Here is a 15,325-nt window from a genome sequence, read left to right on the forward strand (position 1 = left end):
CAAACAAGACAGCGGAAAATGGCTTCAAATATCTACTTTTAATTTCTATGAAAGTGCATGAAATTTCGATTACATTTGGTTCAGTCAACTGACAGCTAAGAAATTCCGTCAGAGCTGCAACAGGAACAAAGAAAAGAACAAATTCCTCTTTTACACTTTAGCTGCAAATTCATCTGATCTGTCAGAAATCACCTTTTTATCCTCAATTTTCCCTGCATTTGGTTCAAAAAGTCACTCCAAACCACTGACCTGACTGTGGCTGTTTGCATTTTCAGTGCTGTTACTTGAGTCCACCTGAGCTTTACAACTTGTCCACGCTAGTCCCCGTTAACGGTGCGATTCGGAGCCGTTCGCCGCCTCCGGTGCCGCCTGGTTTCCGGCACACCTGCAGCCCTGCTCTCTGGTCAGGCTGGTGAGGAGCTCCAGGACTCGGATCTCGTGCTCCATGCGAGCCTTCTCCCTCCTCTCCTCCCTCTCGGCCGTCTCCCGCTGCCGGCGCTCCTCCCTCTGCAGCCACTGGGCCAGCAGCTCCTGGTGCCAGCGGGCCTGCTCCTGCCTCTGGCCCTCCAGCTGCACCAGGAGGCTCCGGGTCTCCGACACCAGCTGCTGGAAGCACTGCGACAGGTGCTGGAGGACGGGCTCCAGGCAGGAGGAGGAGGAGGTGGGGAGGCTGCTGGGGTTCACATCTGGAGGAGGCAGGAGAGGGGAGGCGGCTGATTGGTTTAGAGGGGCAGGTGGAGGAGGAGCAGGTAGAGGAGGTGCTGCGTGAGGGGAGGGAGTGCTCAGGCTGTTTTCCACCGTTGTAGCTGAGAAATAAAACAGAACAGGTGTGACATTAGTGACAGGAATATCCCAAACCTATCCATCCATCTATCTATTGTCTATACAGAGGTCCCTCGTCTATCGCAGGGGTTACGTTCCAGGCCCGACCCCCTGCGATCGGTGAAAATTTGCGAAGTCGCGACCATATTTATTTTATTATTTATATATATTCTAAGGCTTTACAAAACCTCCCCACACACTTATAAAACTTTCCCACACTGTTACACACACTTCCTATGCTCTTAAACACTTTCTACACTCTTAAACCTACGTAATTTGAAAAACATATAAAATTCTAGATGGGTACTTACCAGTGAATATACTACAACTTAAATGATGAAGATGATGATGTATTAGCTGTGCAGTACTGATGATGATGAGATGAATGTACTGCACAGTGAGACAGGACAAGGCCAGATGCTGAATGCTGCTACACACAGGAGATGGAGGAGACTGATGCTACGGTCCAATCAGAGCCCAGCGCTGTACGCTACACAGTTTATTTCGATTTAAAATTCTTTTAACATGTTATAATTATTTTTTCATATTGTTTCAAATTTTTAGCCTAGAACATGTTTATTTTACCACAAAAATAATTAAGATAATAAATACATAAAAATACCTATATACCGCAAAATCCCGCGATACAGTGGGACCACGAAAAGTGAACCACGATATGGCGAGGGACCACTATACACCGTTTAATCCTCATTAGGGTCATGGGGGGCTGGAGTCTATCCCAGCTGACTGAGGGTGAAGGCAGGGGACACCTGGACAGGTAACAGTCTATCATAGGACTACATATACAGACAAACAATGATACTCACATTCACACCTACAGACAATTTAGAATCACCAGTTAACCTCAGCATGTTTCTGGACTGTGGGAGGAAGCTGGAGAACCTGGAGAAAATCCATGTTTGCACAGGGAGAACATGCAAACTCCATGCAGAAAGATCGTGGGAAGGCCGGGACACGAACCGGGGATTTTCTAGCTCCAGGGCGACAGTGTTAACCACCAAACCACTGTGCAGCCCCAAGCCTACAGTAAGAATCTGTGGGTTTCCTTGAATTAACCGTATGTGACTTTCATTTGTCAGGAAAAACAACCATATCTAAGCTAAAAAGCAGGATATTTCATCAAAATCATTTTAGTCTGTGGGTGTTATTAAATTCTTTTACCAAAAATAAGGTGTTGGCAGTAACCCGATTCTTTAAAAAGCAAAAAATTCTGGGCTATTTGGTACAATCGTGAGCTTTGACCAAAAGTTACAGGACAAAAAATGCAGAAACTTGAACTCGGATGAACTGCAGGCTGTGTTTAAACAGACACATAATATATGTGTTTTTTTAAACACAGTTTGTTTATGGAATTAAAAATGTAAATAGTGAAATATTTACAGAATGATTAGTATTTGTTTCCACTATAGGTAACATTTGGGAGAAATTTGTACATACAATTACATGTTTATTCCATTTTTGGGGTTGTTTTATGATTTATGGATACATAATTGTGTTATATTGTGCAGAGAACAACTTTGAGATTTTCTAGTGGTAGTCATGGTTGTTCTGTTTCCATAGGAGGTGCAGGACTTTATATTAAAATGAGCCACAGTGAGGAAAAATGTGACAGGAGCAGAAAAACAGTGATAAACTGAGAGGATTAAATCAATTTTAAGGTTAAAAAAAAAGGCGTTTTATGGTCTCGGCTACTAAAATGAGATGTTTTGATCAAAGATAAAACCAGTGATTTGAAGACCACTAGTTTAACAGCTGGTTGAACCAACCGATCTTCACTAAGCTTGATTCTAACTGCTAAGTCGATCTTTAGAAGGACTTCATGTCAGTTACACCAACTAAACTGTGCTCAATCGTAGCTGTGCATGTTGTTATGAATCCTCATGTGCTCCCTGTCACTGTACGTCGCTATAAAATCTCTTGAATCTGATTTGCTTGTTTGTCATTTCTGATTCGCAGTGACAAAAGATGATCAAAGGAAAAGCAAAGTTAATTTCGCTGACATTGAAATAAGTAAATTAGAGGCGTACAGTCAGCAGAAACGCCTGCCAACAGTCCAAATTAAATCAACTCCTTGTGCATTATGTAATTTATAAAAACAAATTTGAAAATCACACGCAGCATTTATATTCTTCATCCAGCAACATGTAGAGTTGCTTAACTGTAATTTTCAACTCTTCTAGATGCTATTTATTCATGCTACTGTACATATTTCTTCAACTATCAGTCAACAAATCTGAATCATTCACATCTCATTTAACCAACTTAATGGTTTGTCTTTCTGTGTTCTTTTCCATCACTGTCCTGCCTTCACACAAGATCTTTCACAACTAAGATAAAGGTGCTCTCTATGATTTTTAAACATTCCACTCATAATAATATTAGTGGAATATTTGTAATTAAATCACAAGATTCATGCCAGTCGCAGGGGTCAAATTTTTAACATTTATTTTTTTCCCACCAAAAAATGTTCAAAAATTTTCCAAAAAGGTTGAAAATGTTGAAGTTTTCACTGTGAAAATATATTTTTTCCACATTTTCAAACTTTAAAACAGGTCAATTTGACCTGCAGGACGACACGAGGGTTAACTGAAGCTACCGATATGTTACGTAACCTTAGCTGGACATCAATATTTTGTGAATGTCTATTTAACTTGTAAAATATATTATGAGTTATCTTAAACTAATAATTTTTCTCCGGTAAGCCGCTGCCCTATTTTCCAAGACGACACTCCTCTGACTCTCTGACCTGGAGCCTCGTTGCTTGACTTGACGTCACCTTCAAGGCTGTGCTCTCGTGACATCAACGTCATATTAACCCGACGTATTAAAAAGTAGATACTGAGAAAGACAGTTATCTGTAGTTCACCTTAGTACTCACAAGTACCCGACACAGTGCAGAACTCTGCTGTGAAGGTGGAGACATGCGGCACTGGTGTATTTGCGACAATAACAAAAGAAACTGAAATTTGAAGGAGCGGTGGCTAGGATTTAGGAATAGCAGCCCGCCGCTGCTGAATGAATGTAGAGGAAACACTGCAGTACATACCACTAAGTTCCCGATGGATGGCTGTCTTCAGATAAACTTCATGCCGTCTGTCTCTGGGATGCTGCGAGAATCCTGAGTCGCTCAACTCAAACTCATCTGTTGAGTCTTCCCTGTCCTCCATCTTGACCTCAGAGTCCAGCTGACATTCCGTCCTCTCCTCTAAAGACACCAAACGTTGCCTCGTCGACCTTCCCAAAGAGTAAAAATGGTGTCCACCGACCTCCGCGCTAGAGTTTAAATCTGGCAGGATGCCTCTTGTGCCGTCCATAGAGATGAGGCTTCGCTCTGCCATCCCTTCTGGAGACACAAAATGAGGCCCTCCGTCCCCTCCGGCCGACCGTCTGCCCAGCACCGCATCCATCTCTGCGAAGTATTTAAAGGTGCACGGCTGTGAGCTGTCTCCGCTTTTCTGCAGTTTGGCTCTCACGTAGTTGGCTTTGAGAGTTTTCACCCGGAGTCGGCACTGGTGCGGACTCCGAGAAAATCCCATCTCACACATCCGAGCCGAGAGGTGCTTGAAGACGTGGCGGTTGCGAAGGTTTTCCGCCAAACTCTTCTGGACGCGCTCGTCGCTCCAGGCGCACAGCAGCACCTGAGTTTCCTCCGCCGTCCAGTTAACAGAGCGCTCGGCCTCTCGTTTCCCTGTAGGTGCACAACGCAGCTCAGTGATGGTGGTACATAAACAAGAACAAGTCATACAACACAGTACACAATTATATACAGCTGATACTACTGGTTAAAGTTGCTCCATATTAGTTAAAGTTGCTATAAATGAGATAAAGTTGCTCTATATTAGCAAAGGTTGATATTACTGGTTAAAATTGCTAGATATTAAAGTTGCTTTATATCAATTATAGTTCCTCTGCATTAGTTCAAGTTGCTCTATATTAGCTAAAGTTGCTCTATACTGAAGTTGCTCTACATTACTTAAAGTTGCCCTTAATGAGTTAAAGGTGCTCCATATTAACATTGCTCTATATTTGTTAAAGTTGCTCTATATTAGCTAAAGTTGCTCCAACTGAGTTAAAATTGCTCTTTATTTGTTAAAGTTGCTCAAAAATGAATTAAAGTTGCTCTACATTAGCTAAAGTTGCTCTATATTTGTTAAAGTTGCTCTCTGTTAGCTAAAGTTGTTCTATATTATTCAAAGTTGCTCAAAAATGAGTTAAAGTTGCTCTATATTATTTAACGTTGCTCTAAAGGAGTTAAAGTTGCTCTGTATTAGTTAAAGTTGCTCAAAAATTAGTTAAAGCACCTCTATATTAGTCTAAGTTCCTCTATATTAGTTAAAGTTGCTCTATATTATTTGAAGTTGCTCAAAAATGAGTTAAAGTTAAATTTCTCATTAGTTGTGAAACAGCTTTTAAAAGGAGACGAGCGCTACATCTACATGCTTCCAGGACTAATGCTTTAGTAACTAATGTAGAACTGCCCCTTGTTTTCTTACTAACTTTAAGCTTGTGCAACTTCATGGAGGCTGTCATGGCTAACTTATTTAACGTTTACTGAACATTTACTTGGGGTTGACTTCAAATTAGTTGACACAATGTCAATTATGTGGCTTCATTTTGTTTAAAGAGACGGCCAAAAAATCGAGTGTAAACTTTGCAAACTGCAATTTTCATACCACGGTTCCACAAACAAAAAATCACAGCTAACTTGTTGTTATTGTTATTATTATTATTATTATTATTATTATTATTATTATTATTATTATTATTATTATATGTTATTGCCATACTCGTGTTACATTTCTTTATAGTGCTTGTGCTGGAATCACAAGTTGATATAATTTTATTTTTGTGCGTGCTAGTCTGCTGTTATCATTTCAGTTTAAAATAACCCTGATGAGATGATTTAATATGCTGCAAACAGAAGCTTTTAATGTTTATTAATAATGCATTTAGGCTACAAAGGCAGGTAGAGTGCTCTCAGTGCACTATAGGTGATTTAGTTAATTTATTATGCAGACGTGTGGTGAAGAAGGTGGGTATGATTTAATTGACTAAGTTGACTACAGCGCTGTCATGAAGGCAGCATTAATGGCTGAACTGTGAACTTTTAATGAGGTTTAATAAACTGGCAAATGAGTGCAACTTTAATTAAAATACACATCAGGTATTATTCAACAGTCTTAATGTAAAATGAATGACTAATAAAGCTAGCTTGTGTCAACCTGCACATTTTCAATCACATTAACTCCTGACTGACAACAAGAAAATTAAGTATGACGATTTTTCTACATTAATCTGATGGCAGTTAAAGAGTTTCTTCCCTTCAGTGATTTCTAACAAAGCAGCAAATTAAATTATATTAAACTACACAGTTTATAAACAAGGTGTTTTTGTCTTGCATCAGTTGAGATGAAAACTTAAAAACAGCAATCCTACAAACGAACATCAGTAGAATAAAGACTAAGCTTGTAACTGAGCAGATTTCAGCTTGAGAAACTGAAATCCACATGCATCTTTAGCAGAGATCAGATTCTAGCTGTGTTGCTAATGAACCAGGAAACAAGCTGCTAGCTGATTCCTGTAAAGTTGAGAGTTAGCAAACAGGCCAATTCACACATGTAGAGTGAAAGTAGCACGAAAACACTTCTAGAGATGTTAAAGGCTTTCAGTGCTAGTTCAAAAAGGAATGTTTTGAGCACAGAAATGCCGATAAGCTGAGTGAAACCAAACTACAGTGTGATTTCTGCTGTGTAGCAGCCGGGGCTAACGTTAGCAGCTAGCAGCTAGCTGACCTACATTTCCATCTGTGTGACTCTAAATGTCTGTTCAAACACAAACACGACACGTCGGCGGCTGCTCTGAATCTTACTTCTGGTCGTAGACACGGAGTTGGTGGAGTTGATCATCGGGGGGTTCATGTTGTCGAGCTGCAGCAGATGTAAACAGTAAACACACACACACACACACGCGCACACGCCGACGCTTTTCGCTTCCGGGTGACGGCGCTCAACGTGTGACGTCACGTTACGTGGCGTAACTTCGCTTTAAAACTTTGAAATGATACAGAATATACATTTTAAAAACACGATAAAACTGTGGAAAATAAGCAGATTCTGCTTCAAAGTTTGCACTAACTCTTTTTGGTCTCTATAAACTATAATAAATGCACTGAAAATGATTTACATATACTTGAATTATGCAATATACATGACCTAATATGCAAAGCTTCTATTTGTCCTATATTTTATATTTTATCACAGCCTATATATTTCTTTTTATATCTCCTCTCGAATCATGAAAGCTTAATGCCATAGCACCTAATGATGATACTATTACATCACATATTCATTCCCTTTAAATATTCAGTATATTCATATATTGCATGTACCATATTTATTCAGAGAAGCTCCATACATACTATGGGCTATGTAATATATCATTTTAGTAGCTACTTTGCAACGTGTGCAAGTGTAATAGTCACATCACAGGAAGTGCAATGTGAAGAAAGATGAATTAACTCAAACATACTGTGTTTTTATGACTTTTTTGCTGCTTGGTACAAAAGAAAGCTTGCATGGATCTCATTTTTCATTACCAATCTACCTGGGACATCTGTAGAACAGCATTTATTCTGTCATCAAGTATTTTCCTTTATTTATGTGTCCTTGGAGACACAGAGTTTTGTTTTTTTAACTTTACTCACAAGATATGAGACAGAAAATGAATAAGGAACAGCAGACAAATACTGAAAAAAGGAAGATTTGGTTGCAAAAACAAATGTAACGTGTAGAAACATTTCTGCAACAGGAAGGACAATGTTGAACAAAAACAAGCACTATGTCTGCAATTGTTGCCATTACATGAGGCAATATGACTAAATTTACCATTTTGAAAGCAACAAAGCTCTGTATGATGAGTATAAAGCCAGATCTGACAGTGATTCAAAGCAAAAAACACCACATGAAAAATGCTCATTTTCAGCTTCTTAACCCTCCTGTTGTCCTTATTTACAGGCACCAAAAAATGTTGTTTCCTTGTCTGAAAAAATTCAAAAATTCAGCAAAAAAATCCCCAAATTTCTGATAATTTGCAAAACCTTCAGGAAGAAAATTCCAATAATTCCTTAAAAGTTTCCCTTAAAAGCTTTATTTTTAAAAAATTCCCCAAATTTGGAAAGAAAATTCTTCTAAATATTTTCAAAAAATGAGTCAAAATCTTCCAAAAAAATTCTAAAAATATGTAAAGTGATTCCATATATATCAGTAAAACTTCTAATATTTTCCTTAAGAACATCCACATAAAAATCAACTGGTTCGTTGATTTTTTTGTGAATGTTCTTAAGAAACATCTTTAACATTTCTTTTTTCCACCAAAAAATGTTCAAAGATTTCCCAAAAATGTTGAAAATGTGGACATCAAAAGTTTCACTGTGAAAACATATATTTTTTTCCACATTTTCAAACTTTAAAACGGGTGAATTTTGACCCACAGGATGACACGAGGGTTAAATGTGATTTTTGATTTCGATGCAGCTCCATTCCTCTACAAAATCACCCAAATAATTCTACAATAATTAATTCTTTCCAAATAGAGTTATGCAAGTCATCTGATGCAACTTCCTGTATTTTTTCCTACCATAATATACAGAAAATATTACAATGTCAGTCTTTGTGCAGCCCTAGCTTGTATAAATACAGTATAAGAAACATTTTAAAATACATTCAGAACCAGAGTTTGGCTGCACACAGCAGCTGGGGGTTGGGTTTTGGTAGCGGGGGGGTAGATGTCAGAGGCAGCGTTCAGTCAGACAACAGCACCGCATGAAAAACCTCCTCATTCATTTACATGAGACAGCAGCCGGCACAGCGGGGCGTCGATGCAGAGGCCTCAGGCAGCAGAAGTCAGGGTCAAACAGCAAGAAAGTTTAAACCTGCTTCAACCTCTGCCTCAACACGAGCCCTCGTTTCCCCCTGCAGTGCATATAGCATGTAAACACACACAAGTTCACAATCTGCTGTAATGTAAACAGTCACAGATTTGATCCACAGGACAGCGTCAAGTGTTTTGTTGTATCCACCAGTGCAGACTTTGAATTTTTAATGCAGAGCTATTTTTGGTGTGAATGCCAGTTAAGGTCAGGCTTCAACAATGGGTTTTGTATTCAGATATTCAGATTATTACTTCTATACTGTCCTTAGGCTTTGTAATACTCATCTTTATTGTAAACACCATCAATTTTGTACCTTATTTCTTCAACCAGCAGGATTTGCATGTTCTTTTGCACATTAGTTTCCTTATTTTTCTTAAATGTAACATGAGTGAGCTACTGGATATCTTGAATCTCCCCAAGGGGATCAATAAGCTGCCACTCTATTGCACTACCACCAGTCCATAGGCTGATTTTTATATATTTTAATTTTATGTACACTGTCTTTTGATGCTTTTTTAAATGCATGGCGCTAATGCAAAGGTGTGACAGAAACATCTTTTCGGTTCCTCTATATGGCCTCAATGTATAGAGAACTTGACAACTTATCAAAATACAAGTTATGATGTGACAACAAACGGATCTTACATTGATCGACTCTTCGCTAAAACATTCTCATTTCTACAGCTACAATTCTGCTGCCACCGATAATAAACTAAACTGCAGCTTTAATTATGATCAGTACGGCGTTTTGTTTTCATAAGTCTGATTAGAATCTCAGCCTTAATCCATGTCAGCATGTAGTGTGATCCATCAGCTCACTGAAGCTGAAGTCTAAAGGCATCTTTAAAGTTTAAACAGCAGAGTTCATGTCATATTACTAATCACAATAAAAGAAACTAAGAAGCTGATGCTGCAGGTTTTACCACGCTACAATCATATGAAAGCAACGTGTCCTCAGTCCCTCCTGCAGTGATGCATGTCCTCATGCGATTTACTGCTAAGTGTGCCGCTCATCCCCACTCTGAATAACAAGAGTTTGGAGGAAGTGGCTCTTAAAGAGGCTGCGAGGCGCTAACAGCTCGTCTTGTGCGTTCCCTGGACGTCTGCCGAGAGCATTAAGATCTCTCCGTTCATTTCACTGCTTCACCTCCTCCTGCAAACACAACAATTAGAGGAGGACGTTCTGCTGATGCAGATTCAGTCTGCTCGCCGCCAGCAACATTTGCATTCGAAGCCCTCGGCCTCTTTGTTCCTTTATACATCGGAATGCGTTGCAATGACTTTAGCAGTAATCTTAAAAGAGGATGCAGCGTGTTGTTTGGAGTTAAAGCCAAATTGCTTCTCCTGATTGTGCCGCCATGCATGAGAGAATGGATTTAACTCTTATTTGGTGTCTTACAAAGAATTAGAAGACAAGATCCAACTTTAATTCTTGTTTTTAGCAGATCTGAATGCTAGTTTAACAGAAAGTCCGAAATCAGGGGAAAACTGTTAGCTTAGCTTTATCGAAGCTGCCAAAAATGCCTTTAGTGTTTTACAGAGAAATGTACTTAAAGTGAATTATTTCGGAGTTAGAGATCACTCCCCTTTGCCTGAAATTAACTCAACTCAGGGAGGTACATTTTTGAAATTATGTAACGCAGTTTTCCAGTATTTACAGTTTATAGGCGTCGTCAAATCTGGCTGGACTTCTGTCACAAACTTCATAGACTTTCCAGATTACAAGATAAAGATGAAACACATTTTATTCTGTGACGTATTCTGACATATTTTCACGTCTTCTGGGAGTCAGATGACAGATGGAATCAACTTGGCACCAGAAACTAATGGAAACTAAACAGAAACCAAATGAAAAGCTTTCTGTCCCGTCAGTTCCTCATCCACTGATGATCTCACAAAGAGGAAATGAGAAAAGGCAGCTGTGGATTTTTTAAAACCTCCAGAAGGGGTTTTGCACACAAGTTTACGAGAAAGATACAGTGAAATATCTGAGAACATGAGAAAGTCCCTTTATATTGGAAGAGGAGATCTACTGTAAGGGAGAAAGGTAATTCTACTAACTGGTTTTGGACCCACTTTTTTGGGAATCTTTTACGAAGACCAACCAGAAACTACTGATTACAAGACGCAAGTTTCTGTTTAGGTCTTAGGGATGGATTTTTCGAAAGTGGGTCGCGACTTTTCAGTGGCCCTAGAGTTGTTGATGGCAATGTTAGAGAAAAGAAAGGAAAAAGAACTGGACGAGGGCAGAAAAATTACAGCACTTGAGCACTTATCTTCTCCAGGTTTAACCAAACAGCTTCAAGACCCACATGGCAGTTTTTCAGTCATTTTCCCCTAAAAAATGGCCGTTAAAGAGGTTCAACAAGGACAGTTCTTGCAGTTCAAAGGTTCAGGTTGCATTAAAATGACCTGCAAGTTCCAAAGAAAAGGCTTCATCATAGGAGTTGGGGAGGGAATTACCTTCAGTGTGTCCGTCTAAGTTGTTGGACAACAGAGTGAAGACAGAAAGAGTTGGCCAACAGGAACGTCCTGTTTCAACAGACATTAGATCTCTGGTAGACGTTTCATGTCCATCAATTCACAGATAAACAAACTGTAAAACAGCTTCTACCCCAGAAACATACCTACTAATTATCTATGGACTTTGTATTCATTTATCACGCACTAAAAGACTGACAAATTTCTCTGCAAATCGCAACAACAGTAAAGATAGTATACTCTATTCTGACTGCATGCATTACAAAGAACAACACAAACAATGCTGTGTCTCTAAAACTGGTCAAACTGAGCCAGACATGAGAAACACACTCTTTTCACAGCAAAAAATATCAAAATAGAAAGTTTAGCTATGACCAAATCCAAAAGTACCTCAAGGAATCACCAACTTTTAGGTTTATGTCGCTACCTATCATACCAAAGACTATGTAGAAGAGGTACCACTAGTTAGTTTGCCATATTGTGCTTTTAGATTCAGTGCAGAGTTGTTGATGTGTGACATCAACTGGTGATTTTGATTAACTTTACATTGTGTAATTGCCTTCAAGCGTTGTTGAAACTTTCGATCGCTTCCAAAGAAGACGGATCCTAGATGTTTACATTCTAACGCTGTGGGGTGTGCACGTCCATTGGGAAAAGTCTGATCAGTCGTGTTTCAATAACATATTTTTAAGCACATTTTTAAGTATTGCATTAAAAAATGTTAAGAACTATTTAACAACTATTTTGTAAAAATGTTGTTACACACGCTTGAGGTGGTTGTTGACCTTTTTGAAAAAGAGGTAACACCTTGTTCGAAAAAGTTCATACGAAGTGAACGTTCAACTTGCATGATTTGTTAGGTGTTTCTGCTTTTTTTTTAACTTGTCTTTGTCTCCAAACAACACAAAATATGGCCGATAGCAGATGACGTGAAACCACAATTATAACTTTTCTGATTTAGAGCAAGACTTTAATGAATTTTTCTTGGGCCCAAAGCTTTGTTTGTTTCTTCTTTTTGGGGGCAAACATCTTATTTGTTTTCCATCTTCTTCTGCTGTTAATTACAGTCATGAGTAATTCAGCGCCCCCTTCTGGCAATAACATGCAACCTTGTATTTTAATCCACACCACTTAATGAAACAAGACTAATACATATTTTATTTTTACTTATCTTTGCGGTATTTCAAAGTTTACTTCCAACTTGATTGATTATTGCATAGAAACACGACTATCGGTTTCGATGCGTAAAGTGAAAACGCAACTTAAAGACAAAAACCAAGAATCTAAGAAGCTTGTCAGCAGCTTTCTGTTGAACTTTCCATCTTTTGTGCAGTAAATCACACAGAAAAACCAAATGTTAGATGTTGTCTTCACAAATCACAGTTGACACACAGCTCCATTACTTCCACTTCTTCAACATGAATTCACTGAAGGGGACTTCCAGCTTCTGATTTAGTTCTCGACTTTATTCTCAAGGAAGAAAATGATACAATAAGATTTTAAAATCACACAACAACCGTTCTAACTCTGACCGATTTGTTGGCGACATTTTGCTCAACAAGCCTGAAAAGTGTTTGCGGTTCCGCTTTGGTAAAAATAGCTGCAGGCCATGAATAAAAGTTGTTCTTCACAACACAAACGACACACAAACGATGAAGCCGCCACAGCTCAGGTAATTACAGAGGAAGATGGGAGTCGAGACAGTCGACTGGACGTTTGTCTCGTTTTTCATGCTGCCTCCAGGCTGAACAACATCACACACACACACACAAACAGAACACAAACACACACCTGGCCAGTCGGGGTCAAACGCTTCATGCATCTGCTCTAATTACTTCACTAACAACGGTAGCCGACTCGTTATTTTTATTCATGAACTCATTTAGAGCCTGGCTGGGGATTACAGCCAGGAGTTTTGCATGTTTTTTAAAAAGCAAACAGGAGAAGTTAAAGAGGAGGGAGGATCAGCGTCGGTTCAGACCTGCTATCTTTCTGGAGCTCTAATTACTCGTTAAGTTTGGACAAAGAGTCAAAACAAAGAGCCCGGATACGAATATACGGCAGAATATTTAGCAGATTTCAATATAGAAAAAAAGTGTGATTTTTATGGTCAAACATTATTAAAAATCTAATTACCGTTTGTAAAAGTATAGATTTTTTTGATGTGGACATTATTTACAGTAAAGGCCTTTTTTAAATTTTTTTAACAATAAATGTGTAAATCAATGCATTTTTTTGTGATTTTTACTGGATCTTTAACAAAACAAAAAACAAGAAAAATCTGTAAATTAACAGTTTTTTTTTTTTTAAAGTTATTTTTTTGGCCTTTTTTTTATTAGATAGGCGCAGTGAGAGAGAGACAGGAAACAGGGGAGAAGAGTCGGGGGAAGACATGCAGCAAAGGGCCGTGAGCGGGAATCGAACCCGGGCCGCTGCATCGGGGACCAGCCCCTGTACATGGGTCGCCCGCTCAACGTGTTGAGCTATACAGGCGCCCAATAAATTAACACTTTAAAAATTACTCACCATTTTCACTCTTTAATAAATATAGTTTTTATTTCAGATAACGGCAAATATCTTCTAAATAACTGATTTAAATCCAGTGAAAACAATACAATTTTATGGTCAAACTGGATATTATGTATTTTATTTCGTTTTTCTTACAGTTAGCATGTAAATTAATACATTTTTCTGTGATTTTACTTAATATTATCTTTAACAAAAGAGATTAAGTCTGAAAAATAATGTTTTTCAATCCTTAATCCACATTTTGTTCCTTTCAATAACAGCAAATATCTGTAAAATATTCATTCATTTAGGTTGATTTACATCCAGTAAAAAGCAGTTTGGTCAAACCGTGTTAAACAATAAAAAAACATTTTTTTTTAAAACATTTTTTTTTCAGTCAACTTGTAAATGGACACCCTTTTTCCTGTAATTTTACTAAATATGATCTAATATAACAAAAAGATGGAACTATTTTAAAATCATTTACCATTTTCAATGCTTAATATACATTATTTTTCTTTGAAATAACAAATATCTGTAATTTTCTCTCAATATCAATCCCTATATCTTTATTGTCATTGTATATATATATAATGAAATGAAATGAAAAAAGAGCTTAGAAATAATGTTGCACTGAAAATATATTTATAAAAACTGCACAGAAAAGTACATTTTAAATGCAAAGTCAGTCGTGTTTAGTGTATTTATGGTTCAGGGATCAAACCTGTTTGTAATTTTACTGATCTGCAGCGTTTCTACCTCAGGCTGTTTTTTCTGCTAAAGAGTCTGAACACCTAAAACAAAGAGCTAGAATATTATAAGATGTGGCTGCAGTGGATGGATAAATCTCTCCTCCAGCCTGTACTTTTACTCCCAGGATGCTCGGCGGTGCAGAAACCAGGTCAGCTCAGAGGTGAGACGAGGCTGGAGTGGCTGACGTCAGAACAGAGCTGAGGTTTCCCACAGAGAGACTCCGGCTGCTGCTTGGCCTCGCTCCATTCTGCCTTTCAGCCGTCATGTTTCCTGACAACCAGCAGCCCAGTTGTTTGGATCAAACTTTCTCAGCAGACACAAACACTCGACATGCGAGCAGCGCAGCTATTGGAGGAATCTGGGCTCGTTTTCAGCCGGTGGCCCCCGAACAATACGAGGTTCCAAAGAGGCCGAGTCTGACTAACGCTGTAGTAAATTAACCCTCCTGTTGTCCTCATTTACGGGCACTAAAAAATGTTGTTTCCTTGTCTGAAAAAAATCCAAAAATTCTGCAAAAAAAATTCCCCAAAACCTTCAGGAAGAAAACTTCAGCAATTCCTTAAAAGTTTCCCTTAAAAGTTTTATTGTTTTAAAAAAATCCCCCAAATTTGGCAAAAAAATTATTGTAAGTATTTTCAAAAAATTAGTAAAAATCTTCTAAAAAAATCTTTAAAATATCTAACATGATTACATATATATCAGTAAAACTTTTAAGATTTTCTTGAAGAACAGTCACAAAAAAATCAACCAAAATCCAACGAAATTCACTGGATTTTGGTTGATTTTTTTGTAAATGTTCTAAAGAAACAT

General features: G+C 38.3%; 1 protein-coding gene across 3 annotated transcripts in view; it reads right to left on the reverse strand.

Annotated features, from left to right (window-relative positions):
- The window catches only part of rasgef1ba (RasGEF domain family, member 1Ba), a 195,602-nt gene that overhangs the window by 57,486 nt on the left and 122,791 nt on the right, over positions 1 to 15,325 (reverse strand). The window contains exon 1 of one of the 3 annotated variants that reach the window (XM_055011244.1): positions 3,890 to 4,013. The exons of 1 other annotated variant lie outside the window; for it this stretch is intronic. The gene's annotated coding sequence lies outside the window, so the exon portion shown is untranslated. Of the gene's footprint in view, positions 1 to 249; positions 391 to 3,889; positions 4,014 to 15,325 lie in introns of those variants that run through there. One more of the 3 variants, XM_055011243.1, reaches the window with a different exon arrangement.

The sequence above is a fragment of the Amphiprion ocellaris genome, chromosome 6 (assembly GCF_022539595.1).
Source record: "Amphiprion ocellaris isolate individual 3 ecotype Okinawa chromosome 6, ASM2253959v1, whole genome shotgun sequence".
Lineage (NCBI taxonomy): Eukaryota > Metazoa > Chordata > Actinopteri > Pomacentridae > Amphiprion > Amphiprion ocellaris.